Below are 24,506 nucleotides of genomic sequence, written 5' to 3' on the forward strand. Positions count from 1 at the left end.
AAAAAAAAAAAAAAAAAAAAAAAGAATTCTCTTTTTAAAGATAGTAATTATTTTTACTTTCCAATTTTCAAATAATGGAATGTATTTTCTAAGAGGGTAGAGGGGAAATGAAATAGTCTATCTATATGCTTTGAACTCACTCCCTGCCTTAGCACTTACTAGGTGCTAAAGTCACAGAACTGGTAAGGGAGCATACTTGGGGTCTCTAACCACTAGACTAATGTTCCTTCTGTTAATACCACACCATTCCCAAAAGCCTAAGGTAAGTTGTTTTCTAAGCAACTATTCAATAACTACTTCCTGAAACACTGGGTGCCCAGCACCATCCCTTCTCAGGCTGCTGTGGGGACTGCAGGTTGTAGATAGAAGGCTTGATGCCTTCCCAACATGTGGTCTGCACCAGAAGCGGTAAGAGGCCTCACACAATAGAGCGGTACCTTAATACATGCAGACCGTGAGGGGAAAGGATACAGCCTGATAATTTCCCTCTGAACTCTCTCAGAAAGTCCCCACAATGCAAACTGACTTAACATTCCTCAATGAGGCTGGACGCGGTGGCTCACGCCTATAATCCCAGCACTTTGGAAGGCCGAGGTGGGTGGATCATGAGGTCAGGAGTTAAGACCATCCTGACCAATATGGTGAAACCCCGTCTCTACTGAAAATACAAAAATTAGCTGGGCACAGTGGCAGGCACCTGTAATCCCAGCTACTCTGGAGGCTGAGAGAAGAGAATTGCTCGAACCGGGGAGGCAGAAGTTGCAGTGAACCGAGATCGCACCATTGCACTCTATCCTGGGTGACAGAGCAAGACTCCATCTAAAGACTAGAGAAGAAAGGAAGCCTAGAAGAGGTCCCACCTACTTGACTGCAGCCTTGGTTTTATGAAGATACTTTAGGCACTGTCTGGGAATCTGCTTGCCATGGACGATAGCCTGCATCTCAGAGGACAAGGAGCAAAGTGTGGGAGAAGCCCAGGCTTCCAGTTACTATACAGTTTGCAGCCCCAGGAGAAGCTCAGCCTTGCTGACACCAGCTATCCTGGTGGGTCTCAGTCCTGTGGAGGGGCATGGCCCTTTTGCAGTGCTCATTTTTCCATCTCCCTGACCTGGAGAAGTTCGTGAGCCTAATGGCCCCTCTCCCTCCTCAGTTTAGAAATCAAGCCTCTCTACCCCATTGCTGTTGATCTATCTGAAAAGGGACCAGAACCTTGAAGTAAGTCCTCAACAGCCTAGCTGTAGTAGTGTTGAAGGTACTTATACTGGCTGATGGTGCTGGTAGGTCTAGGCCTATGTTCATAAGAATAAAAACAAACAAACCCATTCAAAAGTGGGTGAAGGATATGAATAGACACTTTGCAAAAGAAGACATATATGAGGTCAAGAAACAAGAAAAAATGCTCATCATCACTGGTCATTAGAGAAATCCAAATCAAAACCACATTGAGATACCATCTCATGCCAGTTAGAATGGTGATCATTAAAAAATCTGGAGACAACAGATGCTGGAGAGGATGTGGGGAAATAGAAACACTTTTACACTGTTGGTGGGAATGTAAATTAGTTCAACCATTGTGGAAGCCAGTGTGGTAATTCCTCAAGGACATAGAAATAGAAATTCCATTTGACCCAGCAATCCCATTATTGGGTATATATATATATATATATATATATATATCCAAAGGATTATAAATCATTCTATTATAAAGACACATGCACACATATGTTCATTGTGGCACTGTTTACAATAGCAAAGACCTGGAACCAACCCAAATGCCCATCAATGATAGACTGGACAAGGAAAATGTGGCACATATACCCTGTGGAATACTATGCAGCCCTAAAAAAACAATGAGTTTCTGTCCTTTGTAGGGACATGGATGAATCTGGAAACCATCATTCTCAGCAAACTGACACAAGAACAGAAAATCAAACACTGCATGTTCTCACTCATGGGCAGGTATTGAACAATGAGAACACATGGACACAGGGAGGGGAGCATCACAAACTGGGGTCTGTTGAGGGGGAAGAGGGGAGGGACAGTAGGGGGTAGGGATGTTGGAGAGGGATAACATGGGGAGAAATGCTAGATATAGGTGACAGGGAGATGGAGGCAGCAAACCACATTGCCATGTATGTACCTATGCAACAATCCTGCATGATCTGCACACGTACCCCAGAGCCTGAAGTGCAGTAAAATATATATATTAAAGAAAAAGAAAAAAATAGAAAAAAAAGTAAAAGACAATGACATAAACAGTGAACATTTGATGGAATGAGAAGCCTAAAGGAAGAAATATGATATTGACAAATCAAAATAAAGTAGGCCTGGTTTAAACAGAATAGGAGAAAAAAGAGCTCAAAAGACAGAACTCTCATATAAATTCTCAGTGAGATTCAGGAAGATGTTACAGAAGAGAAAACTCTTAGTAAGAAAAAACTTTCAGAAATTATAAAGAAAATTAGGAAATGATTTCTGAAATTAAAACCATCTTTAGAAGGAGTGAAAATATGTGGAGGGGCTGAAAACTGAATTATTAATCTTCAGATAGACTTAAAAATATACTCTATAACATAAAGCCAAAAAAAAAAAAGACAAATTAGTGAAAATGAAAGAGAAAGGGAGGGTAGATTCAGGATGTGTAATTGAAAAAGATGTGCAGTTCTGGAGGAGAAAAATCGAAGAATGAAAAAAGAATAATAAAAACAGTTAAAAAGAAATTCCTGGAGCTGAAAAAAGACCAAGATTTTTGGATTGGAAGTCAAAGAATAATGTGCATAATTAATGAAATGACACAAACATTTTCTGGTGAAACTCTAATTTCCAGGAATAAAGAAGCATATTTTTAAAATTAATGTAGAGAAATCAGGTGTATTCATACATATCTTTAACAAAGAGTTAACACATAAAATTCTAAAAATATATGAGTATAAAAAATAAAATATTTAGGATCAAATCTAACAAAAGATGTGCAAGGTCTCTCTTCAGATGAACAGAATATTTTTGAATAAATAATAAATTTTTAAAGAGAAAGAATAGGCTGCTTACAAGAGAATGGCAATAATTTGGCATTAGAGTTCTTATTTGCAACACTGGAAGCTAAAGGCATTGGGAAATATTTAAAGAATATTAGTGGGAAAGGGCTGTGATTACAAAATCTTTCACAACCAGAGACTAGAAGGACTCCAAAAGTATGAACCCACGAGCCTCTTACAGAGAACTTGAAAAAGCATGCCTTCCAAATTAAAATTTAATCAGGAAAAAAGATAGAGGGAGGTAAAATACACAAGAAAAATATTGATTCTCACTGAGTCCAATAAATCTTATTTAAAAATATAAATCAAGTTTCTTACAGAAGAGGAAATACTAAAAGAAATATTTTAACAACTCAGACAGAGTAAAAATTCCAATCATTTTAACAGGCACAAGGAAGACAGAGTAGGAAAAAGTACTCTAAGAATCTCTTCTTGAGGGAATATAAACATAGTTATTTGAGTTTGTAAGTTTTGTATTTGGATAAGTTTAAGTGTGTTTGTTAAATGTTTAAAACTAACCATTAGTAAAATAGAAATGCAAACCAAAACTAAAACAAATCACAAGAGAAATAAAAGACAAAAGAATAAATTCAGATAAGAAAAGGAAAAAAAGGCAAGTAATAAATTACATGAATGTAAAATACAAAATAAAAAAACTCAAGCTTTTGGCCAGGCACAGTGGCTCATGCCTGTAATCCTAGCACTTTGGGAGGCTGAGGAGGGCGGATCACCTGAGGTCAGGAGTTTTAGACCAGCCTGGTCAACAGGGTAAAACCTGCAATGAGCTGAGATCGCGTCATTGCACTCCAGTCTGGGCAACAAGAGCAAAACTCCATCCAAAACCAAAACAAAACAATGAAACAAACAAAGAAAAACCTCAAGCTTTCAAATGGTTTTAGTGAATAATTCTACTAATCATTTAAGGAAAAAGTAATGCCAATCTTACACAAACTATCTCATATAATAGAAAGAGGGAGCAACTTCTAACTTTTTTTTTTTTTTTAAGATTAATATGGTCTTCATATCAAAATCTGACAAGAATGCCATGCAAAAGAAATATTATAGTTCATTTTCACTGAAATATAAAGTCCAAAACAAAATAGTCACAAGTGGATTCAGCAACATAAAAAAGATAATGCATCCCATTTAAATTGACTTCTTATAAAAATTTAAGGATCATTTAACAACAAAATATTACAAATGAATTTGCCACATGAATAAAAGAGAAAATAGCATATAGTTACAGAAATATAAAGAAAAATAATTTGGTAAAATTTAGCATCTATTCATAATGAAACCTCTTAGCAAGCCTGGAAGGTAGTTACATAAACCCTTAGGCAAATTCACACATTATGGTGAAATGTTGAAAGCTTCTCTCTCAAAGTAAGAATACAAAGTGCCCAAGTTCTCCTTCTGTATTCACTATTATTCAGGGGGTTCTAGTTAGAGTAGTAAGTAAAGTTAAAAAAAAAAAAGTATAAAAGGTCTTAAAGGAAAGATAAAAATTGTAATTTTCGTAGATATATGATTGTATATGCAGATCTAAATTAATTTATAGATAAATTATTACAATAATTTTAAAACTTCATAAGTTTTCTTGATACAAAATCAATGTACAAAAATCAGGTGTATTCACATATGCCTTTAACAAACAGTTAACACACAAATATCTAGAATCAAATCTAATAAAAGATGTGCAAGGTCTCTCTTCAGATGAACATAGTATTTTTGAGGGATATTAAAGAGGATCAGACTAAAGGGAATGATATAACACGCTCATGGACCGGAAGACAGTGTTGTAAATATGACATTTCTTTTAGATTATACTGAAGATTCAATGCAATATCAATCAAAATCCCAAAGAATTATTCTTTCTCAAGTTTCCCAAAGGAACTTCAGCTGATTATGAAATTTGTATGGGAATTTAAAAAGTCAAATATCCAAGATACTTTTGAAAAAGAAACCAAGGTAGGAAGACATGCTATATAAAGTGTGAAGATGTTATAAAATCCCAGTTATTAAAATGCTATAATATCAGCACAAGGATATAGCCAATGAACTAGAATAGAGAAGCCAGAGACATACTCCAGCATAGATAAATACTTGATATGTGACATAGGTCACAATGCAGAGCAATAGAGAAAGGGCATTTTTTTTTTTCTGAGTAAATGATACTAAGCTTGATCCGTATCTCACAACACATGTAAAAACCAATTTCAAGAGATTTGAGACCTAAATGTGAAAGACTTAAAAAAAAAAATAAATGTTTTTCTAAGATAGGAGAGTTTCTTTCTATTTCCAGGTAAATAAAGGTTAACTTAGAAAGACACGAAAAGCATGAATTTCTTTCCATAAAAGAATGAGAAGTTTGAGTATATTAAAATGAAGAAATTCTGTTAATCAAAAGGTAATTTTGAGAGTGAAAAAACAAACCACAGAGGGAGAGATTTTTACAAGGGATTGATTGGTATGCAGAAAATATAATTCAAAAAATAAATTAATAAGAAAATGGCAGACAACCCAATAGTTACCAAGAATTTCGGACAGATATTTCACAAAAGAGAAAACTTAATGGGAATTAACATGTGACAAAGCACCCACTTTCATTAGCAATCTCAGAGATACAAAATTAGAACCACTGAAACGTATCACTAGATAGTCATCAGAATGATCATCGTCAAAAAGACGAATCATGTATCACTGAGAATGTGAGTTAATAGACACTCAGCATGCCTGTGGGATTTATAAATAGATAAAATCCCTTTGAACAATAATTTGGCAAATCTCAAATTTGATGATACACAGTATGTGTATCATACAACACAATCTACTTATGGTTGTATAACCAATATAAATGTATGCACAAGAAATTTGTTTAAGAATATTCTTAGCAGCACTATATGAAATAGCCCCAAAGTGGAAATAACCCAAATGGCAGAAAATAGTGGAAGAGAAAAATAAATTAACATGTATTTAAACTACGGAATAGTATAAAGCATCATCAACAACCCAAAAAGGTATAGCTCCACAAAAGATAAGTAAATCTTTAATAGATAAGACTGAGCAAAAGAACTGTTGGCTTTGGAGTCCCGTCATGTTCTACATTCTGTTATTGGGCCTGGGTAGTGAACAGATGAGTGTTCTTTAAGTCACACATTTGTGTTTTATGCATCTTTTTCTGTATGCTATATTTCATAATAAAATATTTTATACCAAACCACAAAACCCAAAGGTTTTCTTTCTGTGGCTGGTTTATATCATTTAGCATAATGTTCTCCATGTTCATCCATATTGTTGCAAATAGGTTTTTCTAAGGCCAAATAGTATTCAATGGATAGAGGTACAGCCATTTCTTTATCCTTTCACCCACTGATGGACACTTAGGGTGATTTCACATCTGGCTATTGTGAATGATGCTACAATGAACATGAGTGTGGAGATACGTGTTTGACAAACTGATTTCATTTGATTTGGATATATAGCCGGTAGTGGGATCATATATGGTTCTATTTTGAGAAACATCTCTACTGTTTTCCATAATGGTTGTAGTAAGTTACACTCCTATTAATAGTGTACAAGGATTCCCTTTTCTCCACTTCCTTACCAACACTTGTTATCTTCTGTCTTTTTGATATAAACCATTTAAACAAGTGTAAGGTAATATCTTATTATAGTTTTAATTTGCATTTTCCTGATAATTAGTGATGTTGAACTTTTTTTTAATACACCTGTGGCCATTTGAATGTCTTTTGAGAAACATTTATGTCCTTTGCTCATTTTTAAATTGAGTTGCTTTCATCCTATTGAATTGTTTGAGTTCTTTATATATTCTGGCTATTAATCCCTTATCAAATACATAATTTGGAAATATTTCTCCCCATTCTAGAGGTGGTCTCTTTACTCTGTTGTTTCCTTTTCTGTGTATAAGCTTTTTAGTTTGATGCAATTTCATTTGTCCACTTTTGCTTTTGTTGTCTGTGCTTTTAGGGTCATATCCAACAAATCTTTGTTGAGGCCAATGACAAGCAGCTTTTTTCCTACTTTTTCCTAGAAGTTTTACAGCTTTAGGACTGATAGTTAAGTCTTCATTTCATTTTCTGTTGATTTTTTTATATAGGATGAAATAAGGGTCCAAATTTATTTTTCTGCATGTGGTTATTCAGTTTTTCCAACATCGTTTATAGAAGAGACAGTGTTTCCTAATTGTGTGTGGAATCTAAAAAAGTTGAACCCATAGAAGTAGAGAATAGAATAGTGATTATTAGAGTTTGGGGCAGCAGGAGTGGAGTGATGAAGGGGAGATGTTGGTCAAAGGGTACAAAGTTTCAGCTAATGAAAGGAGAAAATTCTGGAGATCTGTTGTACAGCCTGGTGACTATGGTTAATAATAATGTACTGTATATGTGAAAATTGTGAAGCTCTCACCACAAAAAATAAGCATGTGAGGTGATAGATATGTTCATTAGCTCAATTTAATCACTCCACAATATGTGTGTTTGTGTATATCTATATCTATCTGTCTATATATATACATATCTCAAAACATCACATTGTGCCTCATAAGAGCATATAATAAACTAAATAAACACACATGTAAAAACATTCCAAAAATAAATTTTGAGGCCAAGAATAAAAATGGAAAAAGAGAGTACTTTCTATTTGATTTAAAATATCAAGACCATATTTGTCATAAATTTAGATGCACTTTAAACAATGTATTGCCAGATATAGAAAGCATAATTCTTAGATACAAAAATAAAATTTGATACACTAGAATTAAATAATTTTTATTCAATTTTTCTGTATAGAAAAATAATTTTTAAACACCTTGTCTCTGAATTTAATTGACCAAATAGACAAAAAATAGAATATTAATGCATTTAGTCACATAATTAATAGGATGAATTTACTAGATAATCTAGTATGTGGTACCTTATAGAGAATATATATATTATATGCCCACAGAAGCAAGGAAAAAAAAAATGTGATGGGCTTAGTCATGAAGAAAATCCTCAATAATATTTTTCAAAGTATAAAAATCCATGGACTACATTCTAGGACAATCACACAATCAAGCTCAATCCACATAAATGCTAGATCAAACCTGAGACCTACTGGAAAACTTAGAAACCAAAACCAAACAAAATCTCATATTTTCTTTAAAAAAATTGTAGATCAGGGCCGGGTGCGGTGGCTCGCGCCTGTAATCCCAGCACTTTGGGAGGCCGAGGCAGGCAGACCACAAGGTTAAGAGATCGAGACCATACTGGCCAACATGGTGAAACCCCGTCTCTACTAAAAATACAAAAATTAACCCGGTGTGGTGGTGTGTGCCTGTAGTGCCAGCTACTTGGGAGGCTGAGGCAGGAGAATCGCTTGAACCCAGGAGGCAGAGGTTGCAGTGAGCCGAGATTGGCCACTGTACTCCAGCCTGGCGACAGAGTGGGACTCTGTCTTAAAAAAAAAAAAAATTGTAAATCAAATCAAAACTATATTCTGAGATTATCTAAAAATCAACAAAATAAAAACAGTTTATTGCAAAAGTATGGGCTGGTGCTAAGCATAAGGACTATTCACACATTGAAATTCAAAAGGTCAAAAATAACAACCAATTTATCCACTCAATACAGAAAAGTTAACAAAATAAGCCACACATATATATATATAATTATATAATTAATGAAATAAAAGCATAAATTAATAACTGAATGCTAAAAATAAAAAAATACAATTAACAGATAAAAGGGGTGATTCTTCAAAAAGTTTATAATACTCAAGTCCAGCCTGGTGCAGTGGCTCACGCTTGTAATACCAGTACTTCGGCAGGCCAAGGTGCGCAGATTACCTCAGGTCAGGAGTTCGAGACTAGCCTGACCAACATGGTGAAACTCTGTCTCTACTAAAAATACAAAACTTAGCTGGATGTGGTGGCACATGCCTGTAATTCCAGCCTCTCTGAAGGCTGAGGCAGGAGAATTGCTTGAGCCTGGGAGATGGAGGTTGCAGTGAGCAGAGATCACGCCACTGCATTCCAGACTGGCTGTCAGAGAGGGAGAGCGAGAGCGAGAGCGAGAGAGAGAGAGCAAGTCCTTAGGAATTTGGGACTTGAGTGAAGGAAGAAAGAGAAAATACAAAGCATTAGGAATGAGAAAAGTATAACTAGATGAAAATCTAAATGAAATATAGAATTGTTCAGGAAAATTATAAAACCAAAACTGAGGTGGTGGCAGTGGGAGAGGCTGTGGTTCTCCAGACCTTCCAGTTGTCTGGAGAGGTCCTTTAGGAGGATCCCACTTTACCCGCAGAGCTCAGAATGTCCTTCAGGCCATCTTTGCAGGTAATAAAAGGTATATGGCACTTTAATTCCCCCCTGGTCAGTGTTTATCTTTCAATGTGTTCTAAATAAAGGTAGAAGGAGGTATGGATTATTTGCTTTCCAACGCTTTCCAAGAATGTAAACAATATGAAAATCTGCCTACATCTTTTTATGGGGCCAGCATCAATAGGTCTGACACCAAAACTTGATGAGAGCCCCAAAAGTAAAAATATGGAAAATTTGAATGGATGAGTGGTATATCAAATCATGTCAAAGTGGCTTAGAAAAAAAGGGAGCTGATTTGTTCATGTGACCAAAAAATATTGCGGAATGTTCTTCGTCACACTGTCAACAAGTACTTAAAGCTTTCCTTTTTACTGGTTTCATTCTCAAGCACATTTTCACCTGGCTATGGCAAGCTGCCTGCCAGTAGGTACAAGCTGACAGTCTATGAGCTTGGCATTCCAGCAGAAGGAGAGCATCTCTCTGTTGGCAACTCCAGCACAAGTCCCCAGAGCAGGGTCTCATTGTTTGGGCTTAGTTCCCTTGCCATCACTAAACCATTCACTGTGGCTGGGAAATCTGGTGCTCTAATTGGCCAGAAGTATGTTGTGTGTTCACTCCTAGATTATGGCTCAGTATTAGGAAGTCTATGAATATAAATGAGCATATTAATCATTTAAAAAGAAAAGTCATGTGGGGAAAGGCATGAGACTTGATTCAGCACCCGTTTCTGGTTAGTTCATTCATTCCTTCAACATACATTTCTTAAGCACCCATGCCATATGGTTTTCTAGTTTTAGTATGGAAGTGAACAAAAATAAGCAAAACTCCCTGCTTTCTGGAGGTTACATATTAGGATTTAACACTATATGCAAAATAGTAAGAAGGTTTAAATATGGTAAAAAAAAAAAAGTTAGATACTAAAAAGCAAAATGTATGTTAAATATTGCAGCACTGAAGACATTCCCATCCTAGAGTATTTATTTTAATTATCTTTCAGAGCACAATTTTAATAAGGTTTCTGGGAAGCACAGATACATGTACTGAGTTTCTACTTGTTAAGCATCCTTTTTTTCCTTTTTGCAAGTGAAAACAACTTGATAGATGTTTCAGACACAAATATTTTTCCTTTAAACTCTGCAAAATTTGCTTCATTTTTTTTCTGGAATTTAATATTAACCAGAAAGGATCTGAAGTCAACCTAATTTTTGTTGCTTTGTAGGTAAGCCATTTCTTCCCATCCCTGCCTGGATACATACAAGTCACTTCCCCCCACAAGAAATCTAAAAATACTTAAAAAAAAAAAACAATAAAAAAACTTTACCAGAGTATAAGTGTGTGTAGAAAGCTCTGTGCATTAATTTTGATTGTTTCTTATGAAATCCTTTCAAATCCAAACATGTATTTTTTGACTCAAAAAATATTTATTTTTAATTCTTTAAGTGTTTCTCTTCAATTTGTACATTTCCCCTACCATATTTTATCTGTACCTAAATGGGATCTTCTGCATTTGTTCTCTACATCTCTGTTTTTCAGTGGTTCACCACCTTCTCTCTTTTCTTTGATTTTGGGAGACGTTTTTGAACTTGTGCCCTCCTGCTTTGGTTTTCCATGGTATCCAGTGCCCTTTTGCTGTTGGAGTTTTGTCAGTGATATTCTTTGTTAGCAGTCTTTAAAACTGCATGATGTTGTTTTAAAAGAAATATTTATTTAATCAAAGATTCTCAGAATCCAAATCAAATGTTCTCTCTATTCCCTAGTAATTTTATTTAATGTGACGTTCTCTGATTTCAGAAGCCTGTCCTTCCCAGTATTAAATGTTGAGCCTTAATAGCTCAATAACTATTTGTGGACCTTTTAAGTGTTTAGGTCTAGACAAGAAGGGACTGAAAAAGTTTAGATTTATAGCAGTTTTTCCTTGCCTGTCTGCATTCTGGAAGCCTGACAAGGGTAGGCAGAAGGCTGGAGAAAACAATGGTCAGGGTCTTAGAATTATCTGCTCAGGCTTCTTTCCTTCCCCATGTGTCATGTGATCTGAGAGCTAGCTGGGGCAGTGGCCCCATTTGCTGGCCCTCAGGGTTCCATGCCAGCCAGCTCATAGGTCCTTGGGCATGCTCCAGTGTGCTGGCACTCCCTTCACAGTGCATGGACCATGAAACCTGATCCAAACAGGTTTAGGCAATAAAGGGAATGAGCACTCAGTTCACCAGGATAAGCTGAACGCTACAGGGTTTTTTCCTCATACCCTAATGAGGTAGTCAAGGATCAAGTTTCTTTTAACCTTTGTTCTCTGCCTCCCGGATGTCTTGACCCCAAGCCGGACCTTCCTTAAAGAGACAAAATACATGCAGAAGTTCCCACAGTTCATGTATGCAAAGCACATGACCCAGCAGGAGATGGGGCTGACTGGGTCAGACGGCAATACCTGAACTCCTTGTTACTGAAGGATGAGGGCTCACTAATTGGCTTAGACCCATCTTGGCATTCCCTCTGCCCCCATGCTGGGATGGGGTTAATTCACTATTTCCTGCTTCACCATACAGCTGCTACCCAGGGGAAAGAGTTAAACAGCTAAAAGAATAGTCATCCATAATATATTCAGGTTTTAATGCCTCTTCTACGGGTGTTCTCAGAGCCAGCCAAGTTCTGGAAGTGGTATAGACACAAAGAGATAGATTTATTTACTTTGTGAATCTACTATATTAATCATGTAGTTCATTTAAATGGTATGATTCAGTTTTGAGAGTAAAGTTGGGAAATCCTCTTAGCTGTTATTTTTATTTTACTTTGAGACACTGGTAAGTCAAACTCAATGAGTGGGGAGTGGGGAGGCTAATAGGGGTTTACAGAATAACATTATACTTTATTTTTTAATTTTTTTAATTGCATTTTAGATTTTGGGGTACATGTGAAGAACATGCAAGATTGTTGCATAGGTACACACATGGCAGTGTGATTTGCTGCCTTCCTCCCCTTCACCTATATCTTGCATTTCTCTTTAATATTAAAATAGAAACATTTGAATTTATTTACATAAGAAATATTTTTTAGCAACTGCTACTTTCCAGGTACAGTTGACCCTTGAACAATGCAGGGTTTAGGGGCACCCACCCACCCCTACCACACAGTTAACAATCTGTGTATGACTTTGACTCCCCAAAAACTTAACTCCTAATAGCACATTGTTGGCTGGAGGCCTTGCCGATAACATAACCCGTCTAATAACATGTATTTTGTGTTGTATATATTATTCATTATATTTGTACAGTAAAGTAAGCTAGATAAAAGAAAATGTTTCTGAGAAAATCATAAGGAAGATAAAATATATTTACTATTCATCAAGTGGAAGTGGATCATCATAAAGGTCTGCATCCTCATTATCTTCACACTGCGTGGGTTGAGGGGGAGAAGTTGGTCTTGCTGACTCGGGGGTGGCAGAGGTGAAGAAAACCCATGGATAAGTGAACCCACTCACTTCAAACCTGTGTTGTTCAAGGGTCAACTGTATTTCATTACTGAGCCGGAGAGTGCAGTATGTATCAGCTAGACAAATGTTCCTGCTCTCCAAGAGTTTAAGTTACAGAAGAGATCACAGTCACGTGATAGGTTTGTAAGTGTGAAATTGTTACACAAGAAGCCCCAGGTGCTGTGGAAACACATGGAGCAGACACCAAATCCAGGCCCGGGGAGGCAGGAAAAGCTTATTTATTAGAGGAGGATACTGAGTAACACTTGAAGGGCAGGTTGGCATGGGCCAGGTAAAGAGATGCTGAAGGAGCCTCCAGATAAGGAGAGCTCATGTGGGAAGGCCCAGCAATGAGAGAGGCAGTAGGGCAAGTTTCTAGAGTTAAACTATCTGTCTTGGAATCCTGGCCCTTCCACTTACCAGCTATGTGATCATGTGCAAGGTATTTTGGCAAGGATAAAAATAAAATGGCAGCTACCACGTGAAGTTTTTATGAAGAATTAGCAAGTTAACATTTGCAAAGCACTTCAAACAGTGCTTTGTTTGTTACATAAAAAAGAATATAAAACATACATATAAAACAAAACAAATCTTTCCATACTGCCTCAGTCAACGAGTAAGAAAGAATCTACTCTTTAGTGTCACCTGTTGGAGGCGGCCATGTTTATTGTCTGACCTCCCCAGGAAAGGATCTGGTGCCTGAACGAGGCTGACTGCCTGTCCCTGCCCTGCAAGGAGTTTCTGGCTGGCTCAAGAGACAGGTTCACACGCAAGCTCAGAAAAGAACTACGAACACTGAGAGACAGCAGCTCAGTGAGTCCACGAGAAGAGGGTCAACATGGAATCCAGGAGAGGTGGTCATGTGCACATCTAAGATAAAAGCCAGGCAAGGCAGCTGTCAGTGATTTGGGCAGGTAGTCATGGAGACCGACAGAAAGTTCTTGTCACCACTTCCATTTCTTGTGAAAAGGCAAGCCTTCAGGTCTGGGAAGTGTGACCAGCACCAAGCCAGGCCCACATCCAAGAAAATCACAACACAAGGCAAGGCATTTATCAAAGGAACAACTCTCTTGCTCCTTTCCTTCCTTCTCTCCTTCCTTCCTTCTTTCCTTCCTTCCTTCTCTCCTTCCTTCCTTCTTTCCTTCCTTCCTTCCTCTTTCCTTCCTTCCTTCCTTCTTTCTTTCTTTCCTTCCTTTTTCTCTTTCTTTCTTTTTCTTTCTTTTCCTTCCCTCCCTTTCTTCCTTCTTTCTTTCTTTTGCTTTCTTTCTCTCCCTCCCTCTTTCTTTCTCTCTCTCTTTCCCTCCCTCCCTCTCTCTTTTTTCTTTCTCTTTCTTTCTTTCCCTCCCTCCCTTCATTCTTTCTTTCTTTTGCTCTCTTTCTTTCTCTCTCTCCCTCTTTCTTTCTCTCTCTCTCTCTCTCCCTCCCCCTCTCCCTCCCTCTCTCTCTCTCTTTCTCTTTCTTTCCCTCCCTCCCTCCCTCCTTCCTTTCCTTCCTTCCTTCTTGTCTTTCTCTCCTCAAAAAGTTTATTTAAATGCTTAACTTGTGCCAGACAATGTGTCAGGTACTGAATGTATTAATAGTAATATATCATTTCTGCCTTCAAAAGGTTTACACTAGTGAGAAAGACAGATATCAGATGATGTAGTGCTTTGATAAAAATATGCATAGGGCACTATGGTAGCAACCCAAAAGTTCTGACCTCACCAAGCTCAACTGCAAGGATGAAAAGAGAGGTGATGAATGGAGGTAGACAGAGAAAGAGGATTAAGAAAGTCTTCATTCAGGGGAAACCCAATTATCAATGTTACATCACAGCAAGATGGCTTCTAGATTGGCCTGTTGAAGCCACTCGTGATACACCTGTGCTTCTAGAACTTAGGGTAGAGAGTGGGTTGGCAGTGTATAAGGACAGTCATATAATGAATATAAGAGCAGAGTTTGAATGAAAGAGAAAAAAAAGTGCAGTGTCCATGAAATAAGAACAAGTCTGCAATATCACTGTAGAGACTACAATGATGCGCAAAGTATATCATGGTAGAGAAAACTATTCAGCAATAAAAAGTGATGAAGTAATGACATATGTTACAATTGACTGAACCTGGAAAACATGCTAAGTGAAAGAAGCCAACCACAAAAGGCCATGTATTAGATGACTCCATTTATATGAAACGTTCATAAGAGACAAACCAATACAGACAGAAAGTAGACAGGTGACTCCCTAGAGCTGGGGGAATTGGAGAAAATTGAGTGACTGCTAATGGGTCTAATGTTTCTTTTTGGTTACTAAAATGTTCTTAAATTGATTGTGGTGATATTTGTCCCCTTTTGTGATCATACTACAAACAATTCACTTGTATACTTTAAATGAATAAACAGTAGGCTCTGTGAATTATATCTCAATAAAACTATTACAAAATTGTTTTTTTTGAGAGTCTCGCTCTGTCGAAGGCTGGAGTGCAGTGGCACGATCTCAGCACACTGCAACCTCCACCTTCCAGGTTCAAGTGATTCTCCTGCCTCAGCCTCCCGAGTAGCTGGGATAACAGGTGCACGTCACCATGCCTGGCTAATTTTTGTATTTTTAGTAGAGACAGAGTTTCACCATGTTGGCCAGGATGATCTCTATCTCTTGTCCTAGTGATCCACCCCCCTCGGCTTCCCAAAGTGCTGGGATTATAGGCGTGAGCCATCATGCCTGGACTACAATATTTTTTAAATAATAAAAATGGTTCCTTAGCAGAGTAGAGGAAAGTTGAGTATGCTTAGAACTTCAAACATATAGGGTGTAGGATGTAGTGATAGTTTAAAGCGGTAGATCTCAACCAAGGTGAATTTTGCCCTCCACAGAACATTTGGCAACGTCTGGAGACATTTTTAGTTATCACAATTGGTGTGGTGGTGCTACTGACATCTAGTGGGTAAAGGCCAAGGATGCTGTTAAACATCCTACAATGCACCAGACGACCTCCCACAACTAAGAATTATTCAGCCCAAAATGTCAGTAGTGCCAAAGTTGAAAAGCCTTGGTCTGAAGAGATAAGAGGCCAGGTCATGAAGAGTTACGGGGTGAAGTTGAGGAGTGTGGCTTTCCTCTAAAGAAGAAACAGTGGTATTGAGAAATTGGCATGATGAAATTGCCACTGAATACTCAAACGGTCACTTTGTGTACAGCTTAGAAAGCAGGTTAGAGAGTCAGGGAGGACAGAGATAGTGGAGATCTAAGTAGGGTGGTAGCAGAGGGAATGGAAGGATTTAGGAGATATTAATTCACCAAGAAGAATTCTCAGGGTATGGTGATCTGTTTGATTCAGTGTTCAGAAAAAGAAGGAGAAAGAGGAGCAACATGGGATCCAGACTTCTGGCTGTGCTAGTAGGTGATGGCAATGAGGCCCTTGCCTGACACAGGAGACAAAGGTGAAGGAGCTGGATTGGGGGAGAAAATGGCAAATTGAATTTTGTCATTTTCAAAATCAAAGTGGATACTATTAGGGAGTCACTGAGGACTACAGGAAACTCTGGAGAGATTGGGGCTGTGCATTGGGCATCAGGCTATATAATGCATGGGAATGCATGCCACTGCCTGAGAGGGGTGTGGCATGAGATAAAAAGGCAGAACTCAGAGGAACACTAACAGGCTTAGAAGAAAGAATCCAAAGGGTAGTTAGAAAGGGCAGTCAACTTGAGGAAGAAAACAAAACCAAACAAAACCGGGACTGTGCAGTATGCCAGAAGTCAAAGAAAGATGATTTCAAAGAGGCCACAGTATACAAGTATACACTAGGAAGATGGAGAATCACTCAACGGACTTAGCAACAAGGAGTTTGAGGGCAACTATGGTGAGATGGGCTTTCATGGTGCACTGGGGACAGAAGTCAGATGGGGTGTGCTGAGAAGTAGCTGGGAGGGAAGGAAGCAGAGTGGTGAGCGTGAGCAGCTCACTTGAGAAGTAATGGTTATGACAGGGAGATCAATGATAGCGGGAAGGGGATTCGGGGTCAAGGTTGGGGGCATTCGAGACAAGAAAGACTTAGTTTGACATGCTTAAGCGTTGAGTGGAAGGGGCCAACAACAAAAACTTAGATATAGAGAGTAGGGGAAATCAAATTGTCAAGATTTGGGGGAAGTGCTGAAGTCATTGTTCACAGAGATTGAAGATGCTTCTGCTATCAAAATGGGAGCAAAGGATAAAAACGTGGGTACAGAACACAGCAAGTTTATAGGTTTGGTGGCATTTGAAGATTTTAGGAGGTTCTCATTTGAGGATTTTAGCTTTTTCTGTGAAGGAGGTAGGGTCATTTCCTGAGAGTAAGCCAGTGAAACAGCAGAGTTGAACGTTTGTGGATAGTGGACACAGTTTGAAATAGCTGTAGTAAAGTGGGAGAAAAGAGAGCAGAGAGATTTATGGACCATATGGAAGGCTCTATTGAGATAGGAGAACGCCATCAATGTGTGTGTGTGTGTGTGTGTGTGTGTGTGTGTGTGTGTGTGTTTTCCTAACAGCACTCAGCAGACTCGAATAAAGTGGGGAGTAGATTAATTCTAGGTTGAGGTTTTTACAGTCATATAGGACAATTCCTAGTGTTGAACAGCATTTTTTAAACTAGAGAAAGAAGGAGGCAAAGACACCAGAGCGCCAATGGCTGGAGAGGTTGGGGACTTGCAAAGTCTAACACTGGGCTTGGTGGAAGTAGCTGAATTGGAGAGCTGGATGTGGCTGGACAGGTATGTGGCCATGAAACTGGTTGACTTACATAAATGGAAGTGAAGGGCATTGAAAATGAATGGGGTATGATGGATTTTCTTCATCAAAGCTGACTTGTCTTGGCAGAATAAATGTATGTCATGCCTCTTTGGTTAAGTGCAGATTCTAAGTAATGTCTTGTTTTGTTTCAATTCGCAATTGGATTTTATCCATAATGCTAGACTCAATAGTACTTGTTATATTTCAAATCTGTCTAATACTTGCACTTAAAGAAATTACAGAGGGCCACAAATGAATATAGATCATTGTGTGCTCATTGATGTGAGGTTTAGAAGAAGCTTTGGAAAAGAGTAGCCTAGATTTTATCATCTTTTTGTAAACAAATGCCCACTTAACCTACTTATACCAAGAGTTTGGCACCAGACCAAGCAGGGCCATGCCAGTTTCTTCTATATTTTATTTTCAATTTCAGGGAAAGAGGGAGAGACACTCAAAGATTTTCATAAATCTAAGACTGGAAAAGGGCTTAGAGTCATCTTCTCCAGCTGACATTTGGTGCTGAACTATTCAATATCCTCACAATATGGTCACTCCACCCAGTCACTGCAATGCACTTCTTGCAGAGCTTGGATTTGAATCCAAGTGTTTAATCCTTAACCTGGCCTTCTTTATGCTATATCAAAATTCCCGGGCTGCCACTAGGGAGAGGGAGCTGGAGAGAGCAGTGAGTGGGGTAACCCACAGTTTCCCACAGTTTGGAATGACGGTTGTGTGCATTTGCACTGAAATAGTGGCTCTCCTTGAGGCTCCTGTCTCCTGCATGTAGTTCAGCCCCTTGGAGCCATTGGAGATGAAATTTCTTCCTCTTGCACATGGAACATCTTTCTCCTAGTGCACCTTCCCTTCCTCAAGGTGAGAGGTCCCATCTACCCTACCATCCTTCCCTCTTCCAGCTTCACCTGAAGTCTCTGCTTTCTCTGAGGGAAAGTAAGCTCTACCAGGAGGCAGGCCTTTGACCTTCAACAGGACTGTGCTCAAGTTCATCACTCCACTACACACTTGGGACAGCGTGGTGCTGTCAACAGCACCAACTTGAGATATAGGAAGACTTTGCTTTTCCTAATGGAGAACCAGAGCCCTAATCCATCCATACAATGACAGAACTGGAACCAAACTTGGAGGCTACCTAGTCCAGTGCTTTATCATGCAGAAAGGGAGGTGATTAGCGGCACAGCCTGGAATCAAATCCAGGTCCTCTTATCTCTAATTTGGTTCTCTTTACATTTATCAGATTCCCTGGGACAATGCTGCATTTTGTTCTCCCTATATATCTGTGCCAGAATAATTTTTCAGCTCGGTTTCACATATTTATACTATGAATATTCATCTTCTAAATCTCAGGAGCTTAGCAAGAACAAAAAAGTGGATCCAAAAATTAATCCATTATTGGATGACATGGATTACAGCAAATACAAAGTAGGAGAAAACACACACAGAAAAGTAAAACCTCAGAGTATTTACAGCCTTATGACATCCATCAGGCTGTGACCAAAATTGGATAAGACAGAGCATTATAAATCCTGGGGCTGCAAGGGAAGCACAAGGAGAGAAAAGCGTGCACAGCGGCTGCTGCCCTGAGCAACATTCATCATCTGTGATCTCCCAGCCTCGCCGTCTTCAGAGCCTGTCCAGTGCACAGTGGGTTTTGTTCTGAAGCAGTAGGGCTGCACTGACACTGATCCCTCGCTACATTCTTGACATATGTGACTGATACCCAAAAACTGAAGCTCACAGGGCCAGCCTACCCCTCCTCATGAAACAGTGTTATAAAGTATCTGGATTTTTAAACATGAAAATGAAAAAAAAAAAATCTCTGCCTTAAGGGCCAGCAGAGAAAGAGGGAATCGACCTCTTTGCCTCAACAACAATGAATAACCCAATCCATGATCCTGTGGCTGAGAACCAAAGAGTGCCCCACAGAGAGGTACACAAACAGGCTGTGAAAATGACCCATCAGAAGGAACTCAGGAGAAATCAATAACTTCAGTGGAAGACTCTAGGTCAAATTCTGAAACTACTCCTGTGTGAATCCTGTGAACTGTCCTGGGGGCAACGAGTCTGCATCTTTGCAAAACATTTGCGTTGAGGCGAAAATCAGGAGTTGTTTAATGTATTCATCAAACCGCCCCTGGGTGGGCTTGTTTGTTTCCTCCTCATTTCTTGGGCTCTTGGCTGCTCTTTGCACAGGTATAAAATTCTCACTGCCATCAAGAGGGGCTACAGGGGTCTCACTGAGGCCCGAGCTGCATTCTCATGTCCAGACTGAGTCTGCAGAGGTAAAAAGTCAAGTTACTACATATTGGCGTTATCATTGGCAGGCAGTATGGCCTCGCCTTAGCTTTGCATTGCAATAGCCCCAAATGATCTGTCGCTGTTTCTGGTAGCTCTTCTCCCTTGATTTCAATGTGCTCTGCCATTAATTAAATTCATACATTATACTGTGGCTATATCCCGGACTCCATTTATCAGACAGCAAGCTGCTTTCCAGTTCCAGGTCAACTCAGCCATAATGAATAGACTCAGAGGCTGACCCTGTCTTCCGGTGTGTCACCATGGAAGACAACACGCAAGTGGCAGTTAAAGCACCTTGTTTCACATCCTGCCTCTGCCGCTCATAAAGTGAGATCTGGGCAAGTCACTCAAACTTCCTGAGCTTCATATTTTTAATTTACAGTGATTTTTATCCAGGAGTATTTCAGTATCATTACTGGAGCTTTTAAATAATACAAGTCCCACCTCATACTTGTGGAATCAATTTCCAGAGGTGGACCTGGATATCTATATTTTGCAGAGCTCCATTAGATGCATTCATTCTGAAACGTTTCTTGACAAAGGACATTAACCATTGGGCTATTGCAGGAACCGTATATATATTGGTATAGAGGTATATTCTAAGAGATAAAGTGCTCTAAATCTTAGTTATTCATTGCATCTTTTGCTTTTCTTCTGCCAAATACACAGACATAGACACTTTCTAGGTTCTTATTCTAAATTATCTCTTTCCTGTCCATATGTGAGCCCTTATCTCTTCTCACTCATGAAATACTGAGTTCAAATGTTGTATTCCATTTAACCCCATTACTTTATGCCTCTTTATAGTCTTTCTTTTTTGAAATAACTTTATATAATTTTTAAAATTACGATCCATCTCTGTGTCATATTAGGATATATATATATATGTATATAAAATTAAATCTAATGGAATGAATATTATTATTATTTCCATTTTACAGCTAAGGACATTAAGGTTCACAGAGATTAGGTAACACAGCAAGTATTGGAAGTGGAATTGATAACCTTGTCTTCTAATTTTAAGTTCATTGCTTTTCCCATTGACTAACTCTGGGAATAGTACCCAAGTTTTTACTTATGATTTAGGTGTCAGCTATTACAAAGCCAGCAAGTTATAAATGGAAGTCAGGGAACATTTAAAATCCCTTCCATGGCTTGGTGGTTTAATTATTATTGTAATATGTTTAGAAATGTGGATGGCTGATTCAATTCTTTATTTCCCTCCGAGATATTATTAGCTGAGTAGAGAATTAGTCTGAACTGTGTGAGACTTGGCTCCTCTCCTAGAAAACAGCATACAGATGGCCCTGCCTCCTTGGGTTTATGCCAGCCTCCCTTTTCCTGACCCTGCGAGCATGGAGGGCGAGGTCCTCATCGCCATGCAGAAAGGAAGTCACACATGACACAAGTGGGGGCAGTTCCTATTCCCCACATTTCCCTTCTCTCAGGATGATTAGACATTGTTAAACCCAAGTGTGTTACTCTGGTGAAATAATTTCCCTTGAGGGCAGACTCTTAGGGAGAACAGAGAGTTCTAGGTATTAAACAAATATGGTTTCTTTTCTCCTCACATGATGAAAGCACAAGAATATTTTTCTCTATCTTCATAGCGACAACCTGGTGCAGCTCCTGGAGGTAAAACTCATGCAGGTGTGAGGGTTCTCCTAAAACTGAGCTCCCCACACCCCCAGTTTTTTAAATAGTCAAGCTTGTTCTCATGGGCTTCCAGCAATTGCCAATTACAGTGTAAAGTGTTCTTACCCTACCAGTACTAGTTCCTGCTGTGACCTGTGTTCCTGGGCTCTGGCTCTGATGAGCAGTGACTCCCTGTTTCTGCCCATCTGTCTCTCCAGTTTTCAGAGTAGCAGTTTGCCCTGTGACTTTGATTCTCTGAAGGACTTCAGAAGAGTTGTTGATTGTCAGTTTGTTCAGCTTTTCTGTTGTTATGAGGATGGGGGTGATGTCTTACAAGCTTCTTATAAGTCAGACTGGAAATGGACTTTCTTACACATGGGAAGGAAAAGAAGGTAAGTTACTCTCTGTCTTGGTTGGAATTATTTTAAAAGCAGAGCCTGAGACAAGAACTTGTTGCAAGTAGTTAATTTGAGGGCGGGAGTGAAAGATTGGTAAAGTGAATCAGGGACAGGAGAAAAGTTCATTTATAGAGTACAGCTTTGGCCTGCTTTTTTCCTGACATTGGCCTGGCATGGGAGTGATTGAAACCTCTGCACATATAGGGTACCTGTGTTTACCACAGCCTTGGAACAGAGCACAAGAAGTCCAGCCTCTGATTTTAAGACTGTTTGTGCTGAAGAAAAGGAAGTGGCTGTCAAGAATAGGAGTCAGGGGCTCTATTTGAAGTGGTCTCAACTGGCTGGGCAGCCTTGAGCTGGTCACCTCTCCTCTCGAGGGCTTAGCTTTCTTTAAGCTCATGGACATTCTCTCTACCAAAAAACATCCAAATGATTGTCTATTGAGGCAAATCTTACATCTGAGCAAGGGGACTCAAGAGGCCTGAGGCCAAGCAGATTTTCATAGATAATGCAAAACAAATGGCCCCTTGGGAAACTTGTAAGTTTTTATTTTGGTTCTTTTGATTTTTTTACATTTCTTCCTATTTCTCAGAGGTTACCTTTAACATAATCTTTGCTCTCCTGAATGGTGTTCTTAGCAGGCTTAGACCTGAGGCCTGAGCAGCAGTTGGCTCTGGATGTCACACTTCATTTCACTTCTTGTTCACCTTTTACAGAGCAGTTGGGCACCAAGAGGTTGGACAAGTGTCCTGGGGGGAGACCTGCCATAGTGAGGATGTCCATCTCCTCTTTCAGTCCGATACCCACCAATTCTTATCACTCTGTCTAGTCTCCTTTCTTCTCAAGCCTAAAATGTCCCCAAGAAGAACATATTTCTATGTGTTAAGTTTTGTGCCAGCCCTATTTGTGATGGGTCATGTGATATTCCAAAATGGGTGCATGTCTAAGATTACAAAAACTGAACGTAAGCCTTGATTAACCCAAATCTATCTTGACTTTAATTTCTGTAATTTGTAAATTAAGAGTGTCAGACTATTGCAGAAATGGAAAAAATGTTTCATACAGCAGTCAGTTTCTAGTGGCTGCCTAGAACACTGTGATGAGGGAAATTCTTAAGTTATACCCGGATCCTGAGGGAAAGGTGAGAAGATCGATTGGCAATGTCTGTCTTAGAAAAGAAAAGGGGAGAGACATTGCTTGCCAACCCATGATTAGAATATCTTGTAGATTCATTCTGGCTTTGAACTGTTAAGAATCTAAATTTTTCTATGCCCTCCTTCTTCACTTCTTCAGAATTCATCTGTGCTTTTTTTTTTTTCCTTTGGGGATTTTTTTTTTTCTAGCTGTCTCTCAGCAGTTCTTTAACCAATCTGGGATAAGGCTTCAACAGTTGAAAACTTGAAGGTTACAACTATCTGAGGCTGGGTACAGATAAGTCATGTGTTCCTTGGGTAAGTCATTTTCTTCATTGGGTCTCAGCGAAATTGAAGGGGCTGTCGTAAGATATGTAAGGTCTCCTTCAGTGACCAAGTCCCACAATTCTATTATTCTGGAGTTACAATGCCTTGGTGAAAACGTCAAACAAACAAACCACCAAGTGGCTTAAGTGCATTGTAAGATTGCAGAAGGGCCTTTAATTTCTTCTTTTCCTTCTCTTTTTTCCATTCCTTCTTGGTGATGAGGAAGGTAGTGGACTTTATCCAACCCTCACATCTCAAAGCACACATGAAACTGTAAAATATGTATTTGGTCACTGACTCCATTTCCTGGCATACAACTCTTAAAATCCCTAGAATCTCTGAAGAGATCTTTTTGTATGCTAATGAAATGACAGGTGGCTGGCTGCCCCTAGGTAGCTTTAGAATGAGAGCTGGTCACCAGAAAACTCCAGGCAGAATTAGAGCATTGGGACTTTCAGTCCCATCCTGTAATCTCTAAGGTTAAAGGCTAAGTTGATCACCAATGGTCATAGTCTAATCAATCATGCCTATGTAATGAAGTCTCTATAAAAGCTCCAAACGGACAGGGTTCAGAGAGCTTCAGGATAGCTGAACACAAGGAGGGTCCCAGAGGATGGTGTGCTCAGGGTGGGCATGGAAGCTCTGTGCCCCTTCCCATGCTTTTCCCTATGCATCTCTTCATATGTATCCCATCTAATACCTTTACAATAAACTGGCACACATAAGTAAGTGTTTTTCTGAGTTCCATGAGCCACTCTAGCACATTAATTGAACTTGAGGAGGGAACCCTAATTTATAACCAGTTGGTCAGAAGCACAGGTAAAACAACGTGGGGCTTTCAACTGGCCCCAAGTCCCAGTCTGAAGTTGTAGGGGAACAGTCTTGGGGACTGGCCTGCCACCTTTGGATCTGATGCTAGCTTGAGGTAGATAGTATTAGCACTGAATTGAATAAGAGGTCATCTAGTTGATGTCCTCTGCAGAATTAAGTGATTGCTTGCTTATTGGTGAGGAAATCCCTCACATATTAGAAGTTTTTGTGTTGACTGTTATTGAGTGACAGAAGAGAAAAAGCACTTTGAGTGTGTTTCTTCAATACACATTACCCTTAACCTTTCTCCTGAACCCCATGCCATGGAC

At 39.1% G+C, this 24,506-nt stretch overlaps 1 long non-coding RNA gene across 2 annotated transcripts in view; it reads left to right on the top strand.

Annotated features, from left to right (window-relative positions):
* The window catches only part of LOC119474236, a 34,771-nt gene that overhangs the window by 8,288 nt on the left and 1,977 nt on the right, over window positions 1-24,506 (top strand). The window contains exons 1-2 of one of the 2 annotated variants that reach the window (XR_005203523.1): window positions 1,154-1,215; window positions 23,251-23,358. This is a non-coding gene — a long non-coding RNA (uncharacterized LOC119474236). Of the gene's footprint in view, window positions 1-1,153; window positions 1,216-23,250; window positions 23,359-24,506 lie in introns of those variants that run through there. The other variant, XR_005203524.1, reaches the window with a different exon arrangement.

Source organism: Cebus imitator, unplaced genomic scaffold (genome assembly GCF_001604975.1).
Source record: "Cebus imitator isolate Cc_AM_T3 unplaced genomic scaffold, Cebus_imitator-1.0 Scaffold220, whole genome shotgun sequence".
Lineage (NCBI taxonomy): Eukaryota > Metazoa > Chordata > Mammalia > Primates > Cebidae > Cebus > Cebus imitator.